The 12821-nt window shown below is 42.8% G+C and overlaps 1 protein-coding gene and 1 pseudogene across 1 annotated transcript in view; both read left to right on the forward strand.

Moving 5' to 3' along the window:
• Nucleotides 1-12821, forward strand: part of SLC2A13 (solute carrier family 2 member 13) — a 300012-nt gene that overhangs the window by 256719 nt on the left and 30472 nt on the right. The window lies entirely within an intron of this gene.
• On the forward strand, nucleotides 5100-7658 carry LOC139005585 (zinc finger protein 131 pseudogene; annotated as a pseudogene).

The following is a 12821-nucleotide window of genomic DNA, read 5'->3' on the forward strand; positions in this document are numbered from 1 at the left end:
GCACTTTCTAGAGGATTAATGTTAAACTCTACCATTATGATTGTGAAGTTGTCAGTTTTTCTTTGAAATCCTGTAATGTTGCCTTACATGGCTTAAAATATATTTAATCAGGTGTTTACAAGATTAGAACTATTATATTTTTGTCATGAAACGAACCCTTTATTATTTTGTATGATTTATCCTTGAGAACTGCTTTTGCCTTAAAATCCACTGTGTCTATTATTGTGAAGTTTCACCAATTTTCTTTTTGTTAATATTTATGTCTATTTTTTCTTTATAAATATTTCAATTGTCGGTGTCCATATGTATAGGTATTTCTTCTAAACAGCATATATAGTATTTTCCCCACCATTCTAACCAACTGTATTTTTATCAAGTCACAGCTTGTTTGCATTTATCCACATGTGCACCAGCATATATATAACTTTTTTTTATTGAGTTTTTTACAGAGAGGAAGGGAATGAGATAGAGAGTTAGAAACATTGATGAGAAACATCGATCAGCTGCCTCCTGACACCTCCTATGGGGATGTGCCACAACCAAGGTACATGCCCTTAACCAGAATCGAACCTGGGACCCTTCAGTCCACAGGCTGATACTCTATCCACTGAGCCAAACCCGTTAGAGCTGCACCAGCTTTTATTCATAATTTTCTGTTCCATCTTTTTGTTCCTTCTGCTTAGTTTCTAAACTCATATTCAAAGACATGTGAATATATAAATACTAGAGGCCCGGTGCATGAAATTGGTGCACGGGTAGGGTCCCCTAAGTCTGGCTGGTGATCAGGGCCGAGCGGGGCCTTCCAGCTGCTGGCCGGGGCCTACCTTCCCTGGCTGCTGGCTGCCATCAGGGGCCATCCTTCATTCCATGCCACCCCCTGGTGGTCAGCGCACATCATAGCAAGTGATAGAATTCCCGGTCTCCCAGTTAAACTCCAGTAGGGACACTTTGCATATTAGCCTTTTATATATATAGATATGAACAAAGATACTTCTTTCTATTCTGTATCTTTTAGAAGCTTTTCCTGCAAGAGTGTTAGTAATAGCCGAACCGGTTTGGCTCAGTGGATGGAGCATTGGCCTGCGGACTCAAGGGTCCCGGGTTCGATTCCGGTCAAGGGCATGTACCTTGGTTGCAGGCACATCCCCACTGGGGGGCGTGCAGGAGGCAGCTGATCGATGTTTCTCTCTCATCGATGTTTCTAACTCTCTGTCCCTCTCCCTTCCTCTCTGTAAAAAATCAATAAAATATATTTAAAAAAAAAAAAGTGTTAGTAATAGACGCCCCCAAGTTTCGTCCATTTATTTTTCCATCACTCTTAAATGTTAGTAACCTAGACATAGAAATCTAAAAGTACAGCTCTTTGTTCTCAGACTTTGAAAATGGTGCTCCATAGTCTTCTGAGCAGAGTGCTGCCAGGTGAGGCATCATTCCTTTCTAAGTAGTCTTTGCTTTTTTTGGGTGCTTTCAGCCCTTGTCTTGGTGTTCAGTATTCTGTAGTTTCACAGTGATGTGCCTTGCTATCAATTTAATTTTATTTATCCTACTAAGTGATCATTGTTCTTTGTAAATATGAAGTCTTGTCTTTCAGCAATTTATGAAGAATTCTCAGCCATTATATCTTCATACACTTCATATATCTTCCTCTTCATCCTCTTGGAATCCCAGTGTGATGCATATTGGCATCACATTCTGCCCTCTGTGGCTCTTATTTCATCTCTTTTCTGAGTGCCATGTTCTGGGAAATTTCCTCAGATCATGCATCCACTTCTCTAATGTTCTTTACTGGGGGTCTAATCTGCTGGTTAGCACATCTATTTTTTTTATTTAAAAAAAACTGATTTTAAATATAATGTTACATGCAATAAACCTTAATATTTCAAGAAAAATAATCTTAAATATAATGTTACATGCAATAAACATTAATATCTCAAGAAAAATGATTTTAAATATGATATTACATGCAATAAACACCAATTATTCAAGAAAAATAATCTTACATATAATAATATTACATACAATAAACATTAATACTTCAAGAATAAAAGGATTTTAAGTATAATAATATTACCCAAACTATACTAACATAGTATGATATTACAAAAGTTGTAGGGAAATATTAAAAATCTGCAAATAACAGAATTACTTCTATTATATTCTAGTATATCCCCACCCCACCCCCAGCCCTCTGGCTCTATTTTTGCTCATTAATTTATGTTGTTTATTATATTCCACAAATGAGTGAGATCATATGATATTTATCTTTCTCTGACTGGGTTATTTCACTTAGCATAATGCTTTTAAAGTCTATTTTGTCGGATGTGAGTATTGCTACTCCATCTTTTTTTTCTTTTCCCGTTGCATGGAAAAATTTTTCTATTCCTTCACTTTCATCCTGTATGTGTCTTTTGTTTTGAGGTGGGTCTCTTGTAGACAGCATATAGTAGGTCATGTTTTTGTATCCATTCAGCTACCTTACACCTTTTGATTGGAGCATTTAATCCATTTACATTTAGGGTTATTATTGAGAGGTACTTATTAGTATATCCATTTTAATTCTGTATGGCTAGGTTTCTCTCTCTGTTTCTTCTTCTCAGCAATCCTTTAGCATTTCTTGTAATGCTGGCTTAGTGGTGATGAACCCCTTTAGACTTTTTTTATCTGGGAAGCTCTTTATTTGACCATCTATTTTGAATGATAGCCTTGCTGGATATAGTAACCTTGGTCTCAGATCCTTGCTTTCCATTACCTTGAGTACTTCATGCCATTCCCTTCTGGCCTGTAGAGTTTCTGATGAGAAATCAGGTGTCAGCCTTATGGGAACTCCTTTGTAGGTAACAGTTTTCTTTTCTCTTACTGCCTTTAAGATTTTCTGTTTGCCTTTAATTTTTGGCATTTTAATTATGATGTGTCTGGTCGTGGGTCTGTTTCAGTTCTTCTTGTTTGGGGTTCTCTGTGCCTCCTGAACTGGTGTGACTTTTTCGTTTACCAGGTTAGAGAAGTTTTCTACCATTATTTCTTCAAACACCTCTCTATTCCTTTCTCCCTTTCTGCCTCTTCTGGCACACCTACTATTCTAATATTGTTACATTTCACATTGTCCTACAGCTCCCTTAAGCTCTCCTCCTGTTTTTTAATTGTTGTGTTTTTTTTTTTCTTTTTGGTTCTCTGATTGAGGGATATTTTCAACTCTGTTTTCTAATTCACTCATTCAAACCTCAACTTCCCCTAATCTGCTGTGTATTCCTTCCAATGCATTCTTTTTTTTTTTTTTAATATATTTTATTGATTTTTCACAGAGAGGAAGGGAGAGAGATAGAGAGTTAGAAACATCGATGAGAGAGAAACATCGACCAGCTGCCTCCTGCACGCCCCCCACTGGGGATGTGCCCGCAACCCAAGTACATGCCCTTGACCGGAATCGAACCCGGGACCCCTCAGTCCACAGGCCGACGCTCCATCTACTGAGCCAAACCGGTTTCGGCCCAATGCATTCTTTATTTGTGTTATGTCATCCTTTATCTCAGACTGTTCTTTTTTCATAGTTACTATATCTTTTTTCATACTGTTGAGCATTTTTAACATCATTACTCTGAACTCTGTTTCAGATAAATTTCTTATCTCTGCTTCATTTATCTTCTTCTGGAGAATTCTCTAGTTCTTTCATTTGGAGGTTGTTTCTTTGTTTCCTCATTTTGGTTGTTTGGGTTTGTGACTATGTATTAGGTAGATCCTCTGTGCCTCTCAATCTCTAGTGTAAGACAGTGTCAAAGGCAGTTTCTGACTAGTTGGACCAGGCAAAGACTCAAAGCCTCCAGAGACCTCCTCTGTCTACAGAGCAATAGGATTCCTACTTGAACTGTCCCCAGTCAATAGTCCTCAGTTGGAGAGAGTTTTTTTTAATAGGCTGGGCAGTTGCTTCTGCCTGGAGGCTAATTTTTACTTTTAATCTCTTAAGTAGCCTCAGGGCAAGGTGTTTTCCAAAGTGGTGTGTTGACTGTCTTGCCCCAAGCAAGGCAGATGTCTGTATAGGAAAGATGTCCTCCAATGTGTGCGGGAATGACTCAGCCCAGGAAACTTGGGATTTCTGTCTTCTGAGCTCTATCACCCAAGTCCCCAGTCCTGGGTTCTGCTCTCACAGCTTCACACTCCCTCTGCCAGAACACAAGGTGGGTGGTTCTGGGAATTTTTATGCATTGGCCCTTTCAGAGGGTGCCCAAACTTTCAGCTGCCACTCCCTGGCAGATAGCACCCCACTGCTTTTCACAGCCAGATGTTATATGGGTACCTTTCTCAGTTTGGTGCTCTCTGCTGGGGAGCCCAGCTTCGGGATTAGATCCCAGAGTTCTTAGTGGCACCTCCCCCTCCCCCCCCTCCCCACACACACACACATACACACACACACACACACACAGCTGAGATATCCCTCCGGGACTTCACTTGCCATCTATGGGTGCCCAGCCAGCCCTTTCACACCTCTGCCCCTCCTACTATGCGGGAAGCCTGTCCATCCTTGCTGCTTGACACAGTGGCTGAAGGGAAGAAACACCGAGAAAGGTTGTTTCCCCAGGTAGGTATTTTTCTCTGAAGTTAGGGAGGGAATAAAACCCCTTAAGTAAATGCCAGGCGGGTAGTTAATCACTTTAACTATGAACAATCACCCTTAAGCTACATAATCTTTACTCCCTGGAATGGAGATAAGAAACGCCCTAACCTTTGGAATAGAAATTGACAGGATTAAAATCAACTGGTATAAATACAGATGTAACAAGACAATAAAAGACAGAACTTGGCTGGAGAACCTGGCTAGAGATCCTGTCTAGGCTGCTGATCAACTGAACGCTGTCTGCGTGTCATTACTTCTTCGCCGACTCTGTCCACACCTTTGGGGACCCCTGGTCCTACTGGAAGGAGAGGCGACCCGGGAGTTGTTGTGGGCCACCGGCCGGACCGGGTCCTGGGGTGGTGGGAGCCAGGGTCGGGCGTAAGGGCTGGGCGGCCATTAGCAGGCGGCAAGGCCTGCCGGCCCGCTCCCCACCGGACCTACGCGGGCGCCCACCCGGCTCCAGCTTGAGTGTCCCGGCTCCAATTAGAGCGACCCGCCGGCCATGGAGGCTGAAAAGACGATGGAATGCCTGCAGGAGTTCCCTGAACATCACAAGATGATCCTGGACCGATTGAATGAACAGCGGGAGCAGGATCGGTTCACTGACATCACCCTGATTGTCGACGGTCACCATTTTAAGGCCCACAAGGCTGTTTTGGCTGCTTGCAGTAAGTTCTTCTACAACTTCTTTCAGGAATTTACTCGGGAACCTTTGGTGGAAATAGAAGGTGTTAGTAAAATGGCCTTTAGTCACTTAATCGAGTTCACATATACAGCAAAGTTAATGATACAAGGAGAAGAAGAAGCCAATGATGTGTGGAAAGCAGCAGAGTTTCTACAAATGCTGGAAGCTATCAAAGCTCTTGAAGTCAGGAACAAAGAGAACTCTGCTCCACTAGAGGACAGTAGCACAGGAAAAAGTGAGGCCAAGAAAAGGAAGATTGCAGAAACTTCTAATGTTATCACTGAGTCGTTGCCATCCGTGGAATCAGAACCAGTTGAGATTGCGGTGGAGATTGCTGAAGGAACGATGGAAGTGGAAGACGAAGGCCTGGAGACGTTGGAGGACGTGGCTTCTGCGAAGCAGTCCATCCAGTACATTCAGAACACGGGGTCCTCCAACGACTCAGCGCTGCCACTGTTGGCAGACATTACCAGCAAGTACCGTCAAGGTGATAGGAAAGGGCAGCTTAACGAAGAAGGCTGTGCATCTGACCCCACAAGCAAACAGGAACACATGAAATCACACTCCACTGAGACTTTCGAGTGTGAAATACGCAATAAAAGGTATCTTCGGGAGAGCGAATGGAAACAGCACCTCGGTTGTTACCACCTTGAGGAAGGTGGGGTCAGTAAGAAGCAAAGAACTGGGAAAAAAATTCACATATGTCAGTATTGTGAGAAACAGTTTGACCACCTTGGACATTTTAAAGAGCATCTTCGAAAACATACAGGTGAAAAACCTTTTGAATGTCCAAATTGTCATGAACGATTTGCTAGAAATAGCACCCTCAAATGTCACCTGACTGCGTGCCAACCTGGAGTGGGGGCAAAAAAGGGAAGAAAGAAGCTTTACGAGTGTCAGGTCTGTAACAGTGTGTTTAACAGCTGGGACCAGTTCAAAGATCACTTGGTAATACACACTGGAGATAAGCCCAACCATTGTACTTTATGTGACTTGTGGTTTATGCAAGAAAATGAATTAAGAAGGCATCTCAGCGATACTCATAATATTACGGAGCGTCTGGTAACCAAAGAAGTTCTTTCCATGGAAACACAAGTGCAGACAGAGCCTGTGACGTCCATGACTATCATAGATCAGGTGGGGAAGGTGCATGTGCTACCACTGCTGCAGGTCCAGGTGGACTCCGCACAGGTGACTGTGGAGCAGGTCCATCCAGATCTGCCCCAGGACGGCCAAGTGCATGACTCCCATATGAGCGAGCTGCCGGAGCCAGTCCAGGTGAGCTATCTAGAAATGGGTCGAATTCAGACTGAAGAACGTACTGAAGTCCACGTGGAGGAGCTGCATGTGGAACGGCTAAACCAGGTGCCCCTGGAAGTTCACACTGAGCTGCTCCAAGCGGACTTGGATCAAGTGGCCCCTGACATCATGAAGCAGGAGGAGAGGGAGCCCAGCCAGGAAGACGAAGCTGAGGCGGCCACAGAAGACCAGGGAGGTGCTGAGGATTTAGAGAGCAACCCAACAGAGGATTGCCCAGCGGAAAGCCCAGGTTCAGTTCTGTCTCCTTGGTAGCCTATGCCCCTGTGGCCTCCACGCCCAGCACCTGCCTTGGGCTCCCCTCGCCTGCAAATGGACTGTAAGAAGAGGGTCCCTCTTGACACAAGGGCAAGAGGGGCCAATACAGGACCAGGGAGAACTGCCTGTCAGCATGTAGTCCTGGGACAGGGCTTTCTCAGCCCAGGATGTCAGGCTCTTGGCACAAGACAACTCTATGTATGGGGCATATACCAGACACACCCTTGTCACGGCAGAAAAGGGAGGTGCCCTTCCTGGAACAGTAGGGTAGGGAGATTCTAGAAAAGGCTGTGTTCGGGAGAGAAGGAGAAAGGCCAAAGAACCAGCAAACAAGTAGTCAGATTAAAAAAAGAAAAGAAAAGAAAAAGGAAAGGAGATGTGGGGCAAAGCTGGGACATAAGAACAGACAAAAAGGAGGCACATGTGATCCTCCCAATGGACAGGTGGTTCCAGCTCAGGGCTGCACATCTGCTGCAGACAGGCACTGGTCAGGTGCGCTAACTCGGCCTCCCAGGGGTGACGGTCCCCAGGAGGTAGGCAGAGGCTGTTCCTTCTGGAAAGATACAAAACACAACCTCTTCCTCACATCATCACCAGATCTGGTAAAACTCCTGTCTGGTTTGTGCATCTTCCTACCAGACTGAGTCGGCAGAGGCTATTGTATAGGAGGCCCGATGCCTTTTGGCTGCTGTACGACCCTCTGCATTGTATTTTTTAAAAATTTAACATATCCAAAGCAGGCATTAAAAAGAAAAACCCCAAATGCTCTCTTGTATCCATTTTAAGACTAGGATTGGCGCTTTCCGCTATTACCGGAGTCCTGATCTATCACCCCAGGGAGAGCTTGCCAATCCTGCACTTTCCCAGGGTGGAAAGGCTGTAGTGGGGTTAAGGATAAGGCTCCTTGGGCCTACCTTCTCCCGTACCTCTACATTTACCTTTCCGGCACCTTTCCTTCCTCAGAAAAGCATGGACATACTTCTTGTATAAAACGTTCCGTCTGACTGGGAGTAACCTTAACTCCTCTGCTAGCAAGCATATGTGTTAAAAGATCAATACGGAGTCTTTTTTCTTTAGACTCAGTATGGCACATCTTCTTAATCTAAAGATCAATACAGCCCTAACCGGTTTGGCTTAGTGGATAGAGCGTCGGCCTGAGGACTGAAGGGTCCCAGGTTCGATTCCGGCCAGGGGCATGTACCTTGGTTGCGGGCACATCCCCAGTGGGGAGTGTGCAGGAGGCAGCTGATTGATGTTTCTTTCTCATCGATGTTTCTAACTCTCTATCCCACTCCCTTTCTCTCTGTAAAATATCAATAAAATATATTTTTAAAAAAATAAATAAATGAAGATAATACAGAGTCTTCTTTCTTTGGACGCAGTATGGCACATCTTCTCAATCTAAGTTCTGTACTATCCACCTTCTTACCTTACTTATCCTCTATAGGGGGGTCTGCAGCACCCTGATGGAGTCATATCCATCCCGAGTGTAGGGGTTCTCATTGGTGGGGGGGCTTACCTAGGGGAATCCTGTTCCAGGGGTTCCCAAAGGTGTGGACGGAGTTGGCGAAGACTATCCACCCTCTTCCTACGGTGGAGTCCTATCCGTCCCGAGAGTGGGGCTTACCTAGGGGAATGAGGGGCTTACCTAAGGGTCCCTGTTTGGGCGCCACTACTAGTCTCTATGCTGTCTCCACCTTCGGTCCTTGGGTATCAGGGCTTTCTCCTGTGAGTTTCCCATTGATTATTCAGGAAGCCTTTCCGTATTTCAGTTTAATTCCAGCTTGTTCCTGGGAGCATGTCTGTGCAGCAGCATTTTACTCTGCCACCAGTTTTAATATCCACAGCACATCTATTGAAGGGTTTTATTTCTTTGACTCTACATATTTAGGAAGTTATATTTGATTCCATTTTAAATGTAAATATTTTATAGTGTTTTCTTTTTATCACATTTTAGATACCTTCTGTAAATCATTTATCATGCTTATTTTTTGCCTCTAAGTGATAGTTTTTAGGCTAAAGTTTTTGCAGTTTTGATTCTGCTAGTTTTCTGCTGTTGTTATCAGTTGGTGATTGATCACGGTAGGTTATTTCTTTATCTGTTTTGTGTAAGTGCAACATAGTTCATTTTCAGCACAGTTTTTTATCTTTGGCAATCCTGTGTGGCCCAAGCTTGTCCTTCCAGGGATATTTTTGCATTTGCTTCTATTAGATACTGCAGGGCTGTCACCAACTTATAGGCTTAAGAGGACACCAAGAGTGGCTGCTCTGTGCCCTGTACTTCAGGTGGGGCCGGTGTGGTGGTTGCATGTTACTGTACTTTTCTGGACATTATTACAAGTGAATTTAGAAATGTCTGTCTTCCTAGATCACAGGGGTCCATGGAAGAAACTACAATGAGGCCTCTTCAGATTGTCTTTGCTGACTCCACACAGGTTGAAAAGCCCTTCTAGTGAACTTTACTGTCCTAGGACATATTTTTGTTACTTTTTCTGGTTGGATGTTCCTAGATTATTCAGTGTACACTAAGAAATCTCAGTCAAATTCTCATGAGAGAGAAGCTTATATGTATTCACAAGACACACACTTGCACACACACACGGGTGTTTCAACCTGAGTTTATCCAGAAGAAACAAGTTTCTTGTCTCTCCCTGCCAGTGGGTGGATTTTTCTTCTCATACACCTTTTCATCTAGTGTGCTCTCCTTGGGCTTAGATAAAATCCAGTCTCCTGCAAGATCCTCTTCAACCTGGCCCTTATCTCCTTCTCTGGCCTCATCTGCTGCTACTGCATTTCTCTCTCTTCCATGCATCAGTCCTCTTATCTTTTCTGTTGCTCAACTATGTCAAGGTTATTTTGCTGTTCCCTCTCCTAGAATGTCCTTTTACCATTGTCACATGGATCTAGCTCATAGATCTAGTCATTCAGATCTCACTTATCTGCAAGACCAGGACATGTTGGACTCAGTATAAAATAAAAATACAAAGCCCTTTATTAAAACTTTCAATCTAGTGACAGTGCTAGCCATGTGCAGGCTCTCCTGGGCAGGGGGCTCTGTGCACGCACACACTCATGAAGCTGGCTTTGCTTCCCCTCCCTGGCCAATCGAATGCCCTCTGTCTAATGCACTTCGTTTTCCTCTGTCTCCTCCACTTAGTTTTTATCGGTCCTATCACTCTGGTATTTTTTTTTCTTTATGACAATTACCACTACCTGAAATTGTTTGCTTATGTAGTATCTATAGACAATTGCTAGAATATAAACTCTCTGCAGACAGTGACTTCTGTATTGTTCACGGCTGTTATTTTTTTTTTAATTGATTTGAGAAAGAGAGAGGGAAACATCAATGAGAGAGAACCATTAATCGGTTATCTCCTGCACACCCTCTACTGGGGATCAAGCTGGCAACCCAGGCATATGCCCTGACCAGAAATCTAACCGGTGACCTCTTGGTGCAGGGGGTAATGCTCAGTCAACTGAGCCATACCAGCTAGGGCTCAAACAACATATGTTTTTAATAGATACAATAGTAAACAATCAGTTTTAAAAGATTAGTAGCTTGGAAGTTAAAAAAAAAAATTCTTCCCATTCAGACGGTTAATGATGGATTGTAACACAAACACAACACATACATACACACACACACACACAACAAATCAACAAAAATACACCTTAAACCTTAAGTCATTTATATTTAGGTTCCCAATAACATGTGAAGGCAGGTTTTGTTTTTTGAAATAGCAATTTTATTTTCTCCTTAGAGTTTGAGTAAAACTTAATACTTAAGACAGTCCATCCACTATGGTCATTTAACTCGGTGCTAAACCTCATAAGAGGAAATGCCTTCATTACCTTCTATGGTTTACCTATACTTTTATTTTCTTCATCATAAAGTACTTTAAAGTATTTTTATGAATGTGTAAATGCTTTTAGACTAAAATTACTTTAATTCATTTCTAATTTCCTGTTTGAGTAATGTACATTTTGACTAAGCTTTTGTTAGTTCATAGCAGTTGAGAAATAGGTCACCGACCTCCCCAGTAACAGCAGCAGTTACTGATTACAAATGTGGCCGTCAGTTGCCAGCTCTGTTTCTTATTGCACTTTCTTTTCAAATGTAAGTTGTAAAGCTTACAATGGTTTTTTTGTTTCTTTTCGAATACTGCTCTAGCTGTTTAGAATTTTGCAGTGATATGACAGGCAAAGTACTAGGAGTTTTAATGAAGCACTTGGTATTAGAGCTATGACAGTAAATACTGCCTCAGGCCTATGAAATGCAAAGCCATGCCTGATTATGGTCTTGGGGTTTTTATCTGTGCAACCTAGTACCTACTATTAAGAGTACTTTTTTTTAACTGAACATCTATTGCTTCGATAGAGTCATTGTTACCTCTTGAAATTAACAGGCTTTAACAACACCGACTATTCTTTCTGTTCATTACTAAGCTCTTTATAGTTCCTAAATGTGTAGTGTTGTTTCAATAACCCATCAGTGGGTTTTCTGTTAGTTATATTCAGTGAATAAATGCTAGACTATTATAGTTGTAAGTGCCCTAAAGATGACTGAGCCAAGGTCAGCAACTGTGCCCTTCTCCAGCCCTTCCTCCTCCAAGCCTTGCCCTGGCAGACATTACTCATTGATCACGGTCTCCAAACAGCCTGAGGATCTTCCTTAACACAGTATTGATTTTGCACAAAAAGGTAAATCCTAGATTCTAGTCCAGTCCTTTCGTTATACGAATGAGGAAACTGAATCCCAGGTAGTTCAAATGATTTGCCAAAACTCACAAAACCAATTAATGGCAGAGCTGGTATAATAACACAAGTCAACTGACTCCCAATTAAATCTTCCTTCTCCCAGCCTTAGTGCTGCTGGTGAATTTTCCTGCTCTAGGAGTCTTTGTACTCAACAACCTGACTTTTTAAATTATCTTCAAGAAAAGGAATATTCCTGGTTATGAATCACATCTTTGTGCCAAGGGAATTCAGGTGAGGTCACCCCTCTCAAGTCGACTGTCCTCTGGGGGAACGTCTCTGTTTACGATTCTGCTACCCAGGCAGCCCCAGTTCTCCAAGCCCCCTCGGAGAACAGCCCTGCCAAACCACTCCGGCATAAACTGCATTCCTGTTCATTGCATTCTCCAAAGAGATTTTAGCCTCAAAATTTTTTTTCTGTTTATAATTTTCATTCAAAGCATGTCTGTACCAATCACCTTTCTGTAAAAACGCCAAGGGTTTGAGGATGTATGACTGGTTTGGGAAGCTCAATGGCAGTTTTAGAGTTGCCTTGATTTTTTTCATGTACTAAGAAGATTGAAATAGGTCCAAGTAAATATCCGGAGACATACTGTATATATTTTCTCAGCAAGGATCTGTTTTTCATGGAACTGCTGGGCATCAGTCTTCATTATGCATTTTGTACGTAGCAGCTGCTCCAAGAATTGCAGATCAAGAGCAAATTCTTACTCAAGGATTCTGACAGGTTGTAATTTATGCTGTTATAAATTTGATTCTCTCTGGATCAATGAGCTGAAAGTTCTACCAAGTTTTTGTTTGTTATTTTGTTGTTGTTGTTTTTGTTGCTCCTTACCCAAGGATATTTTTTCCATTGATTTTTTAGAGATTGAAAGGGAAGGAGGTAGCAGGGGACGGGGGGGCAGGGGAGAGAGGAAGAGAGACATTGATGTGAGAAGACATCAATAGGTTGCTTCCTGCAAGCACTCGACCAAGGCCGGGGATTGAACCTACAACCCAGGTACATGCCCCTTCAGTTCACAGGCCAACACTCTAATCACTCAGCCATATCATCTGGGGCTCTACAAGTTTGTGGGTTGTTGTTTTTCTGAGTCATGCGAACTCATAATTCAACCAGCCCTCCTAAATTGTCAGACTTCAGTAATGGGAAGGTGTCATCCCTCTTTGCCTCTGAACACATTCTTATACAATAGGCCTTAC

Source organism: Myotis yumanensis, unplaced genomic scaffold, assembly GCF_028538775.1.
Source record: "Myotis yumanensis isolate MYYU_CA2020_CCGP unplaced genomic scaffold, mMyoYum1.0.hap1 SCAF_3, whole genome shotgun sequence".
In the NCBI taxonomy this organism is placed as follows: Eukaryota; Metazoa; Chordata; class Mammalia; order Chiroptera; family Vespertilionidae; genus Myotis; species Myotis yumanensis.